Below are 20,386 nucleotides of genomic sequence, written 5' to 3' on the forward strand. Positions count from 1 at the left end.
TGAAATCTTTTATTGGACGATAACAATTGAAAATCCAAAACTTAAACGTTGTAAGTATTTTAAATCAGATTATCACTAGGGGATAGTTTAAGTGAAATTTATCGCGAGAACTCGAGAACTAACTAAAAAAAGCCTAAAAACATACCAATTATTTTTTTACAATTTTTAATTAAAAATCGTTATGTTTTATATATAAAAAAATCTTTTTCTCAAAAAAATTGTACATATGTATTATTACACATGTGCACTACAATTTTTTATTTTTTTGAAAAAAACGTTTTTTTATTTTACAGAAAAACTAGCGAAAATTGATATAAAAAATTGGTATGTTTTTTAGGCTTTTTTAGTTAGTTCTCGAGTTCTCGCGTTAACTAATGGTTTTCATTTGAACCTTCCCCCATTATAAGTATCTATTTATTTATTTATTTACTTATCAAAGTATGAATATTCTAATCAAGTTATTGCGGTCATCTATGGTGTTTAACTACGTTGTATATATTTGACATGACTTTTGTAATTTTAAAGGTTTGTTACCAGGTCATTTTCATTTAAAAACACGGTGTAAAAATTATAGTAATAATGATTAAAAATAATATTTACATTCAAAAGGGCATCAATTATTGGACGATAATAATTGAAAATCCAAAACATAAATGTTTTAAGTATTTTATTAGCGGAAAAGTACATAACAAAGCACATCAATGACACAAAAAAAAAAGAAAAAAAAATTAAAACTCCTCGTTAGAAAGGATTTCGTCTGAGAAGTATCCATCGCTCCCATCATCTTCTTCTTCTTCAGATTCTTCATCCAATTTCTCATCCAAATCTTCACTTTTATCAATATACTACGTTCGCGATGGGTGCACTTGCCCTAACGTGTGTGTAGAGTGATAGTATTATATTGTGTTTTATAAATTTAAAACATGAACTTGCGAGTAAAAAGAGCTAAAATATATCTAAAAATTATATACACACACGCGCACATCAAGTTTTTGGTGGCGTTGCCAGGGACAAAAGGATTTTGAGAAATCTTAAAATTAGCGGCCTAATCAAATTCTAAAATTTTTCAAAACTGCGTGCCCGTTTTCAAAACTTTAACTTTACAGTAGGTTTAACACGGGGCCGTGTTACCGGGACACGCCCCCGTGCTGCAAATTTCTTAAAAACTTTTTCAAACGCCCAGATACAGACCTGCCCACGGTGCCGTGCCAGTTCAGCACGGGGCAGTGATCAACAATCTATTAAATTGTGTTGGGATTGAACCCTACCAGAGGAACAGATAATGTAAAGCCAAAACCGAATCACATCAGAGGACTACCATAAGCAGCAGTTTACTCTTTGCTTTCCCCTTGACAGTGGCATTATAACAGCTGATGGATCTGAAGTACTTCTCACTACAACAACTGATGAACCAAACACTGATGATACTCTAAAGACTGCTGAAGATAAACACTGAGCTCTATCTACTGCTGTCTCTTAAGTACTGCTGAAGATTCAAGCACTGCTCATTCAAAGACTGATCACCTTTTGAAGAAAGCACTGATGTTCAAGTAATCAGTGCTTAGGCTACAACAGTGGAACGTGAACAGTGTTAGACTTGTTTTGTATTGTATTGTATTATCAATCAGTTGTTAGACATCAGTAGTTCTGTATAGATCAGTGTTTATAGGTTGTTAAGCTGTTAGATGTCACTATCATGGTGACGTCAGCTGAGGTACATCAGTAGTTTGGTTTGCCTATAAATATAACAGTACTCTGTACTGTTATATTTGATTCGTTTTGAGTGAGTTCTTCTCCTCAATTCAATCCTTTCATCTTGTGCAACCAACCCTGGAGTATCAGGCTGAGGGGGAGTTTAGTCTGTAAGCTTGCATTGTAACCTTTTGCTTTTCATTGTAATCATTCGACTCAAGGTGAAACAAGTGTTTAAACATACTACTCTCTTCTATGTTTGTGTTTACAAAGTTTGTATACAATTCCGCTGCACTTTACATAATTTTATATTCACTGAATGTTCATTTTGTACAAACAAACATAATCATGTCAGCCTCGGATCCTAACAATTGGTATCAGAGCCTGGACAGCCAAATTCGATCTAACCATCAATTTGACATAACAATTCAGCTCACAATTCATTGATACTAAGGTTGGTCGTATTTCAGTTGAAAAACAGAGTAACGAGAAATCATGTTCAAAATGATGACTCAAAAGGCTTTGTAAAACAACCAAGATGTCATATGACACACAAATTTCACGCAACAAGTGATATCATGTACAAGTCACTCATAGTTTTCAGATCTGTAAAATATCTGATAAATTATGTGATCGTTCGATATTTTCAAAAATTGATTTCAATTGTTGTTTTGATATTTGTGATGTTCTCACTAAAATGCTAAAGTATGAACCTCAAAATTAACAAAAAACCTATGTTCTTAAAACATTAGTGTTTTTGTTAACATAAAAGAGGGAAATTAAAACTTTAGTCATTCAGATCTTATGTGTTGAAAACAGGTTGAGCTCCTCAATAGGGCTAAATCAACTATGTTAAAATACATTAAGAAAATCAGGAGTCAAAAATGTCCAAATCATAGGTAATGAGAAGGTTGGCATAAGCATGTGGAAAAATGACCAAATCTCTCAAAACATTACTGCAAAATGATTCTGGAACATGTATTCCTTCAATAAATACCCCTCATTAAGTATTTCAATACAAATGATTGGGAAGGGTAAAAAGGGAAGAAGAAAATTCACAAAAAACTCAGAAGTGTGTTTATCTCAAAACTTTTCAAGTCAAAAGAAAAGAGTATAGACATAAAACACTTATGAGTCATGGTTTAGAGTAATAATGATCATTAAGCAACTATGTGCATCCATTTGCTCAGGAAAAGGTTTTGATTCCGGTGAATGAACTCCAAAGAGGACTAGACAAATTTTTCATCCATGTGTCCTCATGTTTGCAATTAACTGACCATTTTGTTAAACTTAAGAATGATATGATAACGTATCTTATTGAAAAATTTACCAGATCCTCCTTGATGCTGTTTTCAGAAAATTCCTTAATCATTTTTTTCCCTTCAAAGGATTTTCTCAAATAACCAGGATATATTGTTCAAGGTAGAGGATCCTGTAAAAAGTACTCAAAGTGTAAGAAGTGTGAGAAGTGTATTATAACACTATATATAATACTATATAACACCATATAAACACCGTATAACAATATATAACACTATATAATACCATATAACACTATGTAACACTATATATCATTATATAACAAATATAACACTATAGGTTGTCTGATAGCATGTCTATGATAGATGTATAGTGTTATATTTGTTATATAATGATATATAGTGTTACATAGTGTTATATGGTATTATATGGTGTTACATATTGTTATACGGTGTTTATATGGTGTTATATAGTATTATATATAGTGTTATAATACACTTCTCACACTTCTTACACTTTGAGCACTTTTTACAGGATCCTTACCCTATTGTTCAATTTAAAATAATAATAATAATAATAATAATAATAATAATAATAATAATAATAATAATAATAATAATAATAATGTATTTTGAACTTTTGCTTGTTTTTATTGGCAATTGTTTCTGTTACCTGTCCGGATATAATACCTTATTTTTGTTGGTATTATTGTCCTCATAAATGGGTCAAGAGGAAAAGGTACATATGTCAAGGTCATGTCATTTTTAGAGTTGTTTTAAACATCAAAGGTTGATTGCTAAACAGTGCTTAAACTACTGAGGTATTTATGTTTTAATTTGAATATTAAACGATAATGAGATGCCTTAGTAAAAAGTTTTCATCATCTGGGGTACTTAACCACTGTTCTTCAAAATTGATATGTGGCAAAACCTTGAATGAAAATTCTTAAAATAGTTGCTGAAATATTTGTTCTTCAAATCTGCATCATTTACTCTAATCACTGTTTTGTTCAAACGTCTGATCTCTAAAAACTATCCACTGCTGAAAGTCAACCACTGATTTCTCATTTTGCTAAGACAAGCACTGATGCTCAAAATCAGTGTCTTATCCACTGATATACTATCCACTGATAATAAAAATCTTCCACTGTTTTCACATTATTACCGTTGTAACCACTGATGCTTGATTCATCAGTGGCTCTTAAAACAACTGGTCTCCACTCTTCATTCATTTCATCAGTGTTTGACACATGGTCAGTTTTTAGCCTTCAGATCAAAATAACCGCTGCCACATCAGCGATCACTTTTTCCTAAATAAAACCCTGCCCTAAACCCCCAAACAGGGTTTTACACTGTCGAATTGAATTCCAAAGTTCTTTTCTCAAAGCAGTTTCCAACCCTTCTTCTCAAAACATTCTCTGATTCTTCTTCATCAAAATGACGAAGTCAAAGTCAAAATCAAAATCTAAACCAAAATCACCATCATCTTCAAAAGAGGTCACTCAAACGACCGAAGAAACCATTGAAATCCCATACAAATCACCTCATAACTACGTGGGTCTCCTCACAAAACCTACCGATAACCATACCTTCGACTCCATCATTGATACACTATCTGCATCAAAGTATAAAACTTTGTTGACAGCAGATGCTTCCATTTACTTGCAAACCCAGAGAGAGTTTTGAAAAAATGCAAATCTTGAAAAACAAGACAAGAAAGTAGTAGCCATTAACTCCTCGATACAGGGTAAAGCATTTCAAATCACCCCACAATCAATCTCAGAGGTCTTCAAACTCGATGATCTGAAAGGTAAAACTTCTTTTGATAAAACCGAGTTAAAAGCTGATTTTCTGAAAAGAGGGTATGCAGAACAATCAAAGGTAGATACCTTACAAAAAGGTTATTTTCCATCTGCACCCAGATTTTTATTTCACACACTTTTAAGTTGTGTTTCTAATAAAATAACAGCGTTTAATGAAATACCATTGAAAATTCAATGCCTGGGATATGCTATTCTAAACAATAAAGATTACAACTATTCCCAGGAGATCTTCAATGGCATGGTAAAGAATGTTGACAGCAAATCATTTCTTCTTTTTCCAAGATTTCTGAGCTATTACTTTAAACAAAAATTTGAAAAAGAGGATGAAAATTTGCCCAAACAAGGTGTCCATTTTCAAATAAAAGGTTTAACAATTGAAACATTTTCAAGAATGATGGCACCAATAAAATTAAAAGCAAAAGAGCCTGAGCAGATTTTAGAAACTGCCACTGATCCTCAGGCAACTTCTGCTAAGCCCACTGCTCCAGGTGATCAGAGCAGCACAACCACTGCTCTGAAACCCACACCTGACATTACCAAAAAGACCAAAAGAAAAACATCCAGAAAACCCACCAAACCCAAAACAAAGGCATCTCTGGAAGATGAGATCCCAGAGACAATGCCAGTGACAGCACAAAAGTCACCAATAACCACTGCTGCTACTTCCTCACAGCAGGTGGAAGAAAGATCTCAACCCCAGCCTCAAACTCCTCCTGCATCCTCACAAAAGGATCAAGTTGTAATCACAGGGACACCAAATTATGAAGCTCTGGATCCACTCGGATCTATCTTCCACAGTCCTGATCCCAAGGACATGTCTCTTTCAACACCCATACCCTCACCAATCATAATGCCACAATCAATAATACCCCTGTTGCATGCAGTTGATATTGCACAGACACAAACCAGTTCCTCTCTATCACCCATTACTGAGAGTATACCTCCACAAGTGACTTGGTCTGATGCTTATACCTCTGCTATCCCAGCAACAGCTGAGGAGGTTACACCCCCTGAGTTACAAGTAACTCTCGGTGGTAGTTCAAGTGGAGCAGCAACTACAACTGATGGATCAACAGATCTTCAGTTGGACAGTTGTTTCATTAATAAGACTCCCTTGAAGGCAATTTCTTCCATGGCAACATCGGTAACCACCAGTGAGTTGATTTTAACCACCGGTACCATCAAAGGTTTATCGAGTGCTCAAGAAAGAAGTCCCCAGTACCAAGAACAAGGGGCATCAATGGATGATTTTTGGGACTCAGTTCCTAAGTCACACATTGGTACAACCACTACTGGTGGGGATTCAGATGATCCTACTAATGTAGGTGATGATTCAAAATATCAGGAGTTGACGAAAAGAGTTGAAAAACTTGAAGATTCAGTTGCTGAAATTAAAGATATGGTGCAAGAGATTTTAAAAGCTCAAAAAGCACAAGCTACTGCTGTTCCTGCTCAAGCACCTGCTCAACATGCATTTGCTGCAAATGAGCTTTGGAATATTTTTCAACCCATGCTTGAAAAACAGCAACATATGGCTGATCAAAAGCATGCTATTCAAGTACAAATGCTGACCAACATGGTGGAATCAAGGTTTAAAGACACTCAAGCAGATATCAAGGCTATAAAGGCCAGCATACAAAAGACTGCCCATTGTGAAAAAGTTCCATCTTCCATCCTCTTCATGGATACACCCCTTGCAGATAATGCCAAAAAGGGGGAGAAAATCAAGTTGAGAAAGAAAGGAATGGAAGATGGGCTGTATATTGAACCAGAAGAAGAAAAACAGTCATCACCTCAAACCACAAAATCCAAAACTACAATTCAAATAGCTGATACATCAGTAGTTACAAAAACTGCTGTCAGTAGCCAAACAGTTGCCACGACAACAACACACACACCTCCAACACACACCACTCTATCACATACCATGACAACCACTGTTCCACCACCACTACCATCACAAACAGCCAAACCACTATCACCTCCTGCCAAAAAGCAGAAGACAACAGATGTTACAACATCTGTTGTAATGGCAACAGTGGTTGAAACACCAGTTGTTTCAACTACTGTTAGTCTACCACTGACCACCACTCAAACAACTGCCATCATAACCCCTGCTCAAAAGCAGAAGACATCTGCTGATACATCAGTAGTTGTAATGACAACAGCAGTTGAGACATCAGTTGTTTCAGCAGCTGTTAGTCAATCATCCACCACTGCTATCACCTTTCCTATATCACAACCAAAGCTCCTCAGTAGAAAAAGAAAGCCAATCCCTGCCAATGAGGAAATACATGATCCTAATGCTGCAAAATATCCACTAGAAATTGAAGCTCTCAAAAATGAGATGAGGCAATTCTATACAGAAGAAGATCCTTCAAAAAGAAGATTCTCCTCACTCATAGGCTACATGCCACCAGAGGATATGGATGATTACCTCAAGATCAAGGCAAGGCAAGCGAAAGTAAAAGCTAAGGTTGAGAGTGAAAGTGAAAGTGAAGGTCTAAGCGACGAAGGCATTGCTAAAAGACTGGTGTTCTACTTCACAAAAGTAAAGCAGATAGAAGAATTTGCACAAGAGCTACTCAAAGAAAAGGCTGATCGAAAGAAAAAGTTAAGGAAACAGTATCTAGCCTACATCATGAAAGAGAAGTTCTATCCTGCTGAAGAACAACAGTTTGAAGAATGGCCATTAGTGGCATTAAAGCATGAAGCTGAGAGGATTGACAGAATCAAAAATGATCCTACAAAGAAGAAAAATGCTCCAAACTGGAGCAAATACAAAAGGCTCATTGCTGACCTCACTGCTGAATACAAAGGAAAGAAAAAGGAGCTGGTGGATGCAAAAATGGATACTGCTGAAGCCATATCAAAATGGTCCAGGCAGCAGATTGATGAAGCCTATAAAAGGCTGAAGAAAAGAAAGATAATTGCTTCAAGTGCTTCAAAGAAACGAGAACATATGATGAAACTTGAACAGCAGATTGAAAACCTCAGAACAATGTTCAAATCAGCATACAATCCTACTTTTGTGTCAGACCAAAAAGAAGGTAAACAGCTGACTGAGGAAGAGGTCAAAGAAAGAGAAGCAGAGTACTTCAAGGACGCCATCATGAAAATGGGTCTGAAAGAAGATAGCTCAACAAAGCTTCAGAACCTTTTTGAGAAGGTGTTAAACAAGCCTGCATCACCAAACACTGCAACAGACATATCAGAAATTGAAAGGCAAGAGCTTATTGAACAAGAAACTGCAGAAGACATAGCTGCAGCAAACAAAGTCATTGAAGAAGCCTTCAAAAGAATGTCTGAGAGCTTGCATGTGTTTACAAGGCCATCATCCCCCATCTCATCAAAGAATAAATCTCTCCCAAGAAACCCATTAGGATTTAAAATACTAAAGTGGATGTCTAATCAAAAGACCCACGTATTGACCTTGGTCAGATCCAGTGGCGAAATGAAGTACATATCAAGGAAAGAAGCACTTGGCCTTGGTGTTGAAGATCTGCAGGATCTCCTTGAACTTACATTGTGTAGGGATGAGGATGACCAGAGTTCCAAGGAATTTGAAGCTGAATTTAAGAAACAAGCTAAGGAACTCTTGATGAGAAATAAAGGTCCTGAATAATGAAAGGTTTTGGCATTATCTGTTCCAGGGGGAGATTGTTGGGATTGAACCCTACCAGAGGAACAGATAATGTAAAGCCAAAACCGGATCACATGAGAGGACTACCATAAGCAGCAGTTTACTCTTTGCTTTCCCCTTGACAGTGGCATTATAACAGCTGATGGATCTGAAGTACTGCTCACTACAACAACTGATGAACCAAACACTGATGATACTCTAAAACTGCTGAAGACAAACACTGAGCTCTATCTACTGCTGTCTCTTAAGTACTGCTGAAGATTCAAGCACTGCTCATTCAAAGACTGGTCACCTTTTGAAGAAAGCACTGATGTTCAAGTAATCAGTGCTTAGGCTACAACAGTGGAACGTGAACAGTGTTAGACTTGTTTTGTATTGTATTATCAATCAGTTGTTAGACATCAGTAGTTCTGTATAGATCAGTGTTTATAGGTTGTTAAGCTGTTAGATGTCACTATCATGGTGACGTCAGCTGAGGTACATCAGTAGTTTGGTTTGCCTATAAATATAACAGTACTCTGTACTGTTATATTTGATTCATTTTGAGTGAGTTCTTCTCCTCAATTCAATCCTTTCATCTTGTGCAACCAACCCTGGAGTATTAGGCTGAGGGGGAGTTTAGTCTGTAAGCTTGCATTGTAACCTTTTGCTTTTCATTGTAATCATTCGACTCAAGGTGAAACAAGTGTTTAAACATACTACTCTCTTCTATGTTTGTGTTTACAAAGTTTGTATACAATTCCACTGCACTTTACATAATTTTATATTCACTGAATGTTCATTTTGTACTAACAAACATAATCATGTCAGCCTCGGATCCTAACAAATTGTAATCTTATGTTTTCTGATCCCGAGGCTCGTAATTCTTTTGGGTATCTTCCAAAACATTGGACTACTACTCAGAAGGCTACACCTACTACATTGAGGATGATTATGAGGAACCTTATTGTACCTTTTGCAGTGAATCCCATTCGGTACAACATTGTTACCTTTTCAAACATCAACCTCATACACCACTTATGAAGAACCAAGGTTTGAGCTCCCAAAGTCAGACCTTGACTGGGATGCAAATCCGTTTGAAACCTACGACATGCCACCAACAATTAATCCCGAAGCCGAAAGCTTAATACAAAGTCTCAAAAATCTAGAACTCTTAATTAAGAGATCTCGTGAAATGGAAGAGGCCATTTGTACTAAAGATGTAATAATCGAATAGGTAAAAATAGAAGAGCAACAAAATGAAAAACTCACGCATGAACTAAACCAAGAAGAAGGTAAGTCTAAAACTATCAATTTTAAACTAGAAACAAATTTTCAAGAAATTCATGTTTTGCAACCTTCTTTTGAAAATCATTGTTTGGTGTCTTCTCATGCCAAGTTTTTAAAAGAATTAACAAGTACTACTAAAATCGAAGAGTTAGTAAGCATCATGTTAACAAATGATCAAACTTCGCTAATAAAAGATGAATACCATGAACTAAACACAAAACCGGTACCATGTTTTTTTCAAAACATCTTTGTTAGTAACGTGCTAATTGATAAAGATCTTTGTGTCAACATAATGTCAAACTATGTTTTCAAAAAAATGGGCACTAGTGATTTATCTCCTTTTAAATTTCCTATTTTTCTCTCTAACCAAAAAATGATTAACGCCACAGGAATGATTGAGGATGTCTTAATTCAAACAAGCCAAGCGGTAGTACCAACCGACTTTATCATCCTAGGTGATACCCCCCTTGTGTTAGGACAACCATTTCTAAAATCTCATCAAACCTTGACCCAACAGAAGCAAAACAACCTACCACTTCAATTAGGGGCCGACAAAAGGTACGCCAATCTTGACCAATCAATGAAATACCCAATTTGTGATGACGACCCCCTAATTGAAGATGAAGCTGAACCACCCGATACGAAAGAAATCGAACAACAATTCGTTGAAGAGGAAGATGCGATCGAACAAACCTTTTCGGCCATCGATCTTAATAAAGAAGAAAATAAGCGGTCTCTTGAAGACCCATCGCCACTCGAACTCAAGGAAGTACCAAAAGGTCTAGAATACACATTCTTGGATGAACATGGTAAGCTCCCCGTCATCATTTCTTCTAAACCAACACTTTTTGAAAAAGAAAAATTAATAAAACTTTGGAAAAAACATAAAATGCCATCGCATGGAGACTCATGGATATCAAAGGCATCAATCCTTCCATGTGCAACCACAAAATTTTGATGGAAGACGACCATAAATGGTAATACAACCACAAAGAAGAGTAAATCCAAACGTGCAAGAAGTGGTTAAAAATGAAGTCAACAAGCTACTAGACGCGGACTTATCTATCCTATCTCCGATAGCCCATGGGTAAGTCCCGTCCAAGTAGTACCAAAGAAAGGAGGTATGACGATAATAACAAATGATAAAAATGAACCTATACCAATGAGAACCGTCACTGGATGGAGGGTTTGTATTGACTATCGCAAGTTAAATGAAGCAACAAGGAAAGATCACTTTCCTTTACCATTCATAGACCAAATGTTAGAAAGACTATCCGGTCATAAATTCTATTGTTTTCTCGATGGTTTCTGTAACACCTCGAAAATTCATGTCCAATATTGTATCGACACGTGTCATAGACTTTAAACGTGTAAAGGATTGATTTAGAGGGAGTAAAGTTGACGAACAAGGAATCTATGTGTGTAAAAGGGTTCAAAATGTCAACAATGGATAAATGTAACTTTAAATAACCCTACATAATGTTTATACCCTTAAACGAATAAATCATGGATCATACGAAGCTAATTGTGAAAGAAAGTGAGGAATTACAAACTACAGGGGTTAAATGTGTCAACATGTTTAAAGTATACCTCTGAGTGACCTTTTAGCAAACCCGAAGCTTTGTAATGATTAATTATACTCACGAGAATAAGTGATAAAAATTTCACAAGGTTTCGTTAAAGTATGAGAAAGTTATGACAATATTCATATACGAGGGGTTAAAAGCGTCAATGTTGAAATTTAAGGCTTTACGGGTGATCACAAAGTTAACGGAGGACTTAAAGAAGTTTGGATAAGTTAAGACCCTTAAAAGTCAAGTTAAGGGGGTGAAAATGCAAAGAATAAAGTGAAAACCATGTTTGGAAGGACCAGGGGCTGAAATTGCAAATAAGTGAAACTTGTGACCTAGACCCTACCCTCATACCGGCCGCGTAAGTCCCCTATGGACCTTACGCGGGCCGTGTGACCCTTACAGCATCAGAAAACACAGGCAGGTACCTGTTAAAGCCGTTTAACCGACTTAGAAGCTTGGTTTTTGATACCTAGGGCTTGTTTGATGGTTTAGAAGGGACTAGGGACACTTGGGATGATCAGGAATCATCCCATAGACTTGTTTGTCAAGATCTTGATGAATCAAAGTTCCTATATAAGGTGTCCTTGTTGCTAGTTCAAGGCTCACACACTCAAAATCCTTCCAACTCATTTTTTGGAGGTTCTTGGAGCTCAAGACCCATTCCTAGTGATCATTAGTCGTGCATAGGACCTTGGTAAGTGTCATTAACCTTTCTTAATTCAGTTTTGCCTAGTTTATTAGCCTAAAGTCAAACCGTCGTAATTAAGATTTGACTTCGTCATTATTCAAAATCTGTCCAGTCAAATCTCGAGTTGAAAGTACCTATGAGTTGGTAATTATGTGGGCAATAAACCCTTAAAAGGGCACCCTCTGATTCCCAATCTAACTAGGTCAATTGTCTGGTCAAAGCTAATCTCAAAAAGTCAACAGAAAGCTTATTTTCAAATTAACACATAATTAGCAATGTAGAAGCCATGCAACCTGTTTTATCATTAATATAACTTGGTAATTAATGTAAGAACATGTCTAAACATGTTCAACCCGACAATTTTCACTTTAGGCTCGGTTCGGGACCGAAAGTCGCATAGTTTGACTTCTGCTTTGACTTTCAGTTCTGACCCGTTTAAGCATAGTTTAGAAATGACTTAGAGCTTTATTAGGACCAATTTACCTATAAGTATAACCCTCTGAGATTATACAACTTGGTTCATTAGTTATCCGATTCATATGCATGTTTCCGTTAAATGCTTAAATGTTGACTATTATGCCCTTTTCACCTTAAAATGTGATTTTTGAAAAAGTGAAAGAATACAAACCTTCACTACTGATTTATAAACTTGTCCCTAAAATTTGACGTCAGTTTGAGGTCTAGATTAGGAGTTATGCTCATTAGCGTAAATAAGAAGCTTTTTAGTAATTAAATGGCAGAATTGGCATATAGCCTATCTAAACCCAATTTTTGATACCAAACTTATTACCCACTGATGTAATATATTATTTTGGGATTTTTGAAGATTTTTATTTATTTTTAGGCTGAGCATAACATAGAGTTCTAAGCTTGATTCGGTAATTGCCGGTTTTGCCCTTTTGGCTTAAAATGAGTTTTCAAAAATCCTTTTGATACCAAACCTTTTTCTACTGATCTAATATGATAAATAAAGTATTTTGAGCCTTCTGGAATAATAAAAATATCAGCTTTCCTTTAAAAACCCGGAAATAGCTCCAAATCGCCTTTTTAAGCGTTTTTAGCGCACATTATGTATTAAGACCATTTTAAACATATAAGGTTTGATGCTTACTGATATTTCCAGTAAATTTTATATGTTAACAGTAAGCAAAAGTTTTAAACTCAGATTTCCAGTTTTGACCTTTTAAGCCTATGTGAAATTACCAAAATGCCCCGAAGGTGCATAGTTTAGTTATAAATGATAAATTTCACATATATATAATACCCTACTGTTATAACTTATTAAATTAAGTATTTTTACTGATTATGTCAGACCTATAACTCAGTTTAATATTTAAACTCTTTTATAACCTTTAAAATGACCAAAATGCCCCTACAAGGCATAGTTTGAGTTTAAAATTCGTTTTGGGCATAATAGAAGATATCTTACTGATGTCACAACATATTTAAGGCATATTAACTTTGGAAACTTGTATATGACTCATTTGGTTACTCGTTACGCACTTTTCGCGTTCGGATCGGCTTATGTAACTAGTTTGCATATATTAGCTGAAACGAGTCAAACCATATCATTTTTGTCTCAAAATCCAGAATGTGTTTAGTTTACCCATATTAAACAAGCATACAAGCTTGACGGGTCAAAACCACATTCCAAACCGGTCTTCGCTTTATCATGCGTTTTTGGATCGTATCCTCTTTTTAAAACTAACCGGTCTAAGTCTAGGCTTAATTAAAGACCCGTTATGTAGGATCGATTTGACGATCAAGTGAGTCAATTAAAGTCAATACACCACTGTTTGAGTGGCGGAAACACACAAACAACTTTGAATTAGTAAGAATGGAGTAGAAAACAGAGATATCACTTTAAAACTTGCTTCTCATTCAAAAATAACGTGATTACACAGCAGGAATTTGGCAGCACTTCGTGGCAATACAACTAATTTTGTACCAAATGAGAATGCAAACATACATATATATATTGTTCTAATTCCGCATGGAACTTCAACTTGGCAGTTCATGCGGAATTACCTTAAGTAATTCCGCGCGGAATTAGAACCTACGACTTTCATGCGAAATTACAAACACACCCCTTAACTTTACATATTTGACATATTAGACCCCTAGACTTAAGACGTAGGCTTTAGACATCGTGCACTAACAAACTCCCCATTGGATACAGCCGGAGTCTTCAGTCTTGGTCTTCAACTCTTCAATCACAGCGACTTAAAAGTTTCTTCCCTCTGCTTAGGCTTTCGTGCTAACATCTTCCTAAGCTTCTCATTCGCTTCCATTGCTTCCTTCTCTCTAGCTACCATTCTCTGGTTAAGAGTATGCTTCATCATATAATCTTTGTCTTCTTGTGCCTTCCGTTCTTTCTCTCTTTTCAACTTTTCCTTTTCTTCAAGCTTCCACCACTTTGAATTCCATTTGTTGTCAGCATTAATACCCTTTTGAAAACAAACAGACACAACTTTCTGAAACTGCATCGCTTGCTCTCTGTCTTCAGCTTTAAACCATATCTTGTTCATAAGCAAACATTCGATGTCTTTTGCAGAACAGTTCATCAGCCACAGCGGATCATACACAAAAATTTCTTTAATTTCATTCTCTTCCCTGTATGTGATCACAGCTTCAGTTGAAATACAACTGTATACCCAGCAAACAAAACCCTTGTAAAATTCTTTCTCCATTTTAGGCACAGGGATATTTTTGATCACTTTCGGCTTCTTCACATGCAAAATAGTTTCTTCAAGACCAGTTACTGGATCTACTCTCTTCACCTTCTTCGGGTAATGAGGCTTCCAGTGCTTGAAGTTCTTTAACGATTCATACTTAATCAATCCCCACATAGGCACATCATTCTTTCTGATCTTATAGCCCAGAGTTCTGACCTTTGACAACTCTTCTACATCCCACCAAGGTAGGGACATAATATCATACAAACGCTCAAAATACTGTACCCCGTACTCTCTACGAATAGCATATGCATTAACATGAGGCAGAAAACCCCAGCTAATGATATCACCCAGCGACACATCCCTGTCTCTCTTGTAGAACTTCAGAGGACGCTTGAACTTTCTTTCATTACTCTTCCTGAACCACTTCTTGCGTTCTTCTTTTTCTGGATCTTTTGTCGTACCGTCAAAATTCTTATCTTTTAAAGAATTCAACAAGAGTTGGAAATTCTGAAGTGTCTTCATTCACATTTTCTTCATCAGAACAATCCTCAACCTCAACCTTGTTATATACATCTGCCTCTTCAACATACTTATACTCATACTCAGGTTGTTAATTGATATCGAATGCGTTCAATTCTTCTTCAAAATCGAACTTGAACTCATCTTCATTAACATTAAACATCTTCAGAACTTCATCCAAAGTATATGTATGCTTGATTTCTCCTTCCTCTCCATCAGGCTCAATACGAAGAATTAATTTCTCAGCTTCATCAACATTCTTATCATCCACATTCTCCCCCTCACTTTCAGCATCATCATCATGATCTTCATTTGCATCATCATGCATTAAATCATCAACATTATGTTCAATAGATGCTTCAGTAACAGTAACACCTGTACCACCCTGATCGTCATCATCATCATTACCATCATCATCATCACTATGACTGCTTGCAGAGAATACTTTTTCTTCATCATCATCCTCTTCATCGTCATCCTCTTCACTATCATCCTCTTCATCACCTTCAGCAGTAATATCATCAAGTAACACATCTTCTTCAAAGATAGCAGATACAACAGATATAGGAACAGGATTCTGAATAGGAGAGACAGGATCAGTAGATAGAACTATTGATCTTTCTGCAATTTCGGAGCCTTCAACACCTTTTCCTTTATATTTCATTTCGGCATCAAGTTCAGCTTGGCGTTTTTCCCTTAACTCTTCAACCTCAATCTCCTCAAACCTCTGTTCAATTGATTTACCGAGCATATTTTCATTCACTTTGTTCATCATGTACAACTCGTGCTCTTTCATCGCCTTGGCAGCTTCAAGTTCTTTGTTTTTCAACTTAAAGTACTTGTTTTGTTCATCTCTGCGTGCCTTTTCTTCCTCCAACTCTGCTACACTAACCTTCAAAATATCAATTTCAGTCTGATCTGCTTCTATTTTCTTTAGTAACGACTTGTTTTCAGACTCAACTTTCTTTACACGCATTTCAAGAATCTTCTCACGATCTACCAATCTTTTGATTTCAACTGTAACATTCCTATTTTTATCATGTAAATTATAAGTATGGTTAAATTTATTAACCACTAGTAACTAATAACTAGTTTATTTTTAATATAAATATTCAACCCAAATAGTTTTAAACACTATTTTATCAAGTTGGTTGAAATATTATTGGCCTGTATATGGGTGACCTTTCTAATAAAATAAAAGTCTATAAAAACTTATATTATTAGACGGGTAGTCTATGAGTAAGTTGACTATTGGAAATATAAAGTTCCTAGACGGGCCTAGGAACCATATAATAATTAAATTATAAAAAAATACATTGTACTTGAAACTACTCTAATTTTAATGAAACTTGGTTCAAAATGTAGACAAAAATATTCTCGTTCTAATGATATATTTACTTTCTTATAAAACGTTATATTTTATAAGTTATATGCGCCAAATAAGCAAAGCAGTTAAATTAATATATAAATTAATAAAATAATATAATAATAATAATAATAGTTAAAATTTTCAAATGAAATAGGAAAATAAAATAAAGAGGACGTGGTCCTCCATCTTTCAAACTTTCAATAAAATAAAAATAATAAAAATAATAAATAAATTTACTACAATTGAAATTTAGAAATCACATAGCATATAATAGCATGTGAGTACGTGTCCCAAAGATTAAATGCATTTTGTCTACGTGTTCGTGTATGAATAAAAATGATGTACGTGTCCCTTTTGTGATCAGATTGAATTTTTCTAAACCTTCTTCTCCAAGCTTTCAGGAGTAGTTTAAGTAGGCCATGAACTTTTCAAAAGAAGTTGCTACTCCCAGTCTCTCGCATAGTTCTCTTTTCTTTTTACATATCTTTCGTTTTTTTTTTATATATTTCAATAATAATAATAATAATGTCATGCTTTGTTTTAAGTATTGTAACTTCCAATCACCGCTACCCTTTCCGATTGATCTGAACCCTATAACGCATGTCAAGGCTCTGCCCGACTAAGTTCGTTTGGGTTCTGTCTCGTGACATAGGGACAAGGTTAAATTAGGGGTACTATACTCACTACGAGTGCATTATATATTTTTCTATATCTCAAAAGTTATTCCTCAAAATTTATACCAGGAGATTTTCTAGTTAAACCCTAAAGTTACAAAGTGGGTCCATTCTCTTTTCTCATCGTTTTATTTCCTCTTTGTGATTTACCCAAAACTATTATTATTTTATTTTATCAAAAGTCATATCTATTGTTTTTACCCAATAGGAAACCCTAGTTGAGACCCCCAAGTAATTCTACACAATCCCTAAAATTTTCAGAATAAACAGAATCAGGTTCAGGGCCCCTAAAACTCAGGCGGGGTATTTCCTACTCAACGATTATCCAAATAAAAAGCTGTCTAAATTGAATTTCGAGATTCCATCGACTCATCAAGGCTAGTCCCACACGTGGCAAGCCTATAGTAATTAGGTGTCCCTTACGGACCGTAAGGGATAATGCTTACGGTCCGTAAGCATGTCCAAATTCGTGTATAAATAGCAGACTTTGGGACTGGAAATTGGGCGATAGAACGACGTTCAAATTCATTTCCTACGTCGAGTTATTTGCTGTTCACTTCACAACACACACAAAATCAATAATTAGTAGAGGGGGGTGCTGCTACGATACAGGGTATTAACTCGATCGCTATTACGATTCATTTTCCGACCGATCAATATATCCAATGGATGTTTAAGTGCCACCCACATTAGGGTTATACTTTGTCGTTCGTCGTTAAATCGATGGATGTTTAAGTATCGCACTTTGTCGTTCGTTGTGAGAATTTGATCTCGTGAGTTATCGTAATTGTTGTATTAAGTTACCTACCTAGTTCGTGTGCACTAGGTTACAAGGCTAAGTCAATTGGCTAAGCTCTACCTGTATAAATCTGCAATATATCAAGGCTTATCTGTAGACTAAACTTTGGCCGTATGAATCTGCATAATGTGAGTCATTCTCTTTTTATCAAATGTTTTACAATACTCCAAATTATTTTCAGAATTATAATTACAGTGATTAAGTTTATTTAATCACCAAATTACAGCCAGTATGTGGGGTATTGTGCACATTACTACAGTTTTAATCACATTAGGTGGGCGAACCTAAAATTAAGTGATATACGTCATTCATTGGGGCAGCCAATGGTGATATGACCACAGTCACAGATCCGGTCGAGTGACAAATACTGTGGGTAGTTGGTTGATAATAAACATATGTAAAAACTCTTAATACTGTAAATTATAACAAATGTGTCGTTTTAGTAAAATGAATGATTCACTCAGTATTTCCCGCTGACAAAACCTTTTTAAAACGCGTTTCAGGTAATTATAGTAGATTGGAGTAAAAGATGGATACGATACTGAAAGGCATCAAGAAGTGGCTTATTTTATTAATTAAATTAAATTAAGAAATATTGTTTTATGTAATCAAATTTATCTTTATTAAAGCTACCATTATAAAACATGGGTTTATCCCATCTATTTAATAAATAGAATCCGGTGTTTTCTAAACTCTGATATTTTTCCTAACTCACGGTCCTGATGAAATTTCCGCTGCAATGTTTTTCAAAATAATCACCGGTACCACGTGGACTGCTCACGACTTCCGATTCCGACCAGATGGGGTCGGTGGTCGTGACATCAACCATCACATCATCAACTTTCTTATCAACATTCTTAACTTGTGCATTACTTGCAAAGTCAAAATCTCCAATCTCTTCAAGACCCATACCCATGTTCATAGGAATGTTTGGAAAATTTTTGTATCCTGAAGAACTAGGTGTTGTTTGGATAGGTGGTTGTGTAAATGGTGGTGTTTGGAAGATTTGTTGTGAAGTAAGTAAAGTTTGTTCTTGTGGTGGTGTAGCAGTATGAATATGTGGTGGTGAATGATGTGGTGGTGATTATATAGGAGATGGTTGTCTTGGGGGTGATTAATGTGGTGATTTTGGTGGTGATGGATGTGGTGATGGTTCAGGTGGTGGTGTAGGTTGCTTTTTTTTGGTTTGCGTTTAGGTTCTTTAAGAGTCAGCTTTAGCTTTTGTCTAGCTGCTCTTGGAGTTGCAACATTCTTCCTTGCACCTGCTTTCTTTCTCCCACCAGACGGAGGCGTTTGAGATTCAGACACATGTTCAGGTGATGGAACATACGCAGCATCATCCTTCTCCTGTCTTTTTCTCTTTCTTAGTTGTTTTTCTTTAGCAATCTCAGCTTGAATTTTCTTTGCACGCTCTGTCTCATCAACTTCAGACTCAGATGAACTTGAAGAGCCTTTATCACCCTCGTCACCTTCTTTCTCACTAGCTTCTTTCTCTTTCTGAGCATTAAAAGAATTAAGATCTTTCAACAATCTTTCAGAATTAGGAGACAAACGAACATCAATTCCAACATTAACTTCAGCTTCAGTATCAGCTTCAACTTCAGCTTCAGCTTCTGCTTCAATTTCAGATTCAGCTTCTGCTTCTGGTTCTTCTTCATCAGGTTCATCAATAAGCAGAGTCTCAACCGCTTTCTTTCGTCGTTTCTTTGGTTGAGATGAAGAACCTTCTTCAGTTTGTACTTTTGGAGTTGTTTTCCTGCCTTTCTTCTTTTTCTCCTCTTTCAAAAACCATTCACTGCGAGATTCTCTGAATTTTTCAAGAGCTTTAAGCTTATCAGCATAACTCTTCTCTTTCCTTTCTTCTTCATTCCTCCAGTTCTGGTGATTAACTGGATCTGGATCTTGATACGTCTTTTCTTTAATGAAGCCAAAGAATTCAACTACAAACGATGGCTCTGGATGATTCGGATGATATCTTACCAACTGCTTCAACGATTCGTTATCCATGTGATACAGCATCAACAAATCATTCGCATCATCTCTTTCCAACTGTGGATAAGCATGATCTAAAATCATCTGTATAAAACGTGGATACAACCAAGTCTTGACTTTTGTAGAAGCATTTTCAACCAGATAATGAAACACAATCTTTGAGAAATTATACTTCTTGTTCAGTACTAAGGCTGTCACCATATTCATCTGGTAGTCTCTCATCACATCGTAACCACCTTTCCTGTGGCTAAGAGCTAATATCACAGAATGAATCAAAAACTTGTATAATCTCGGAAAATTTGCCTTCAAATAATTTGCCTTGTTTGTAACCCATTCTCAACATGCACCCTTTAACCATCCTTTCAGGAAACTTCGTTGGAGAGTTTTCGTCATCAGGAAAATTCATC

This window comes from Helianthus annuus, chromosome 6 (genome assembly GCF_002127325.2).
Source record: "Helianthus annuus cultivar XRQ/B chromosome 6, HanXRQr2.0-SUNRISE, whole genome shotgun sequence".
In the NCBI taxonomy this organism is placed as follows: Eukaryota; Viridiplantae; Streptophyta; class Magnoliopsida; order Asterales; family Asteraceae; genus Helianthus; species Helianthus annuus.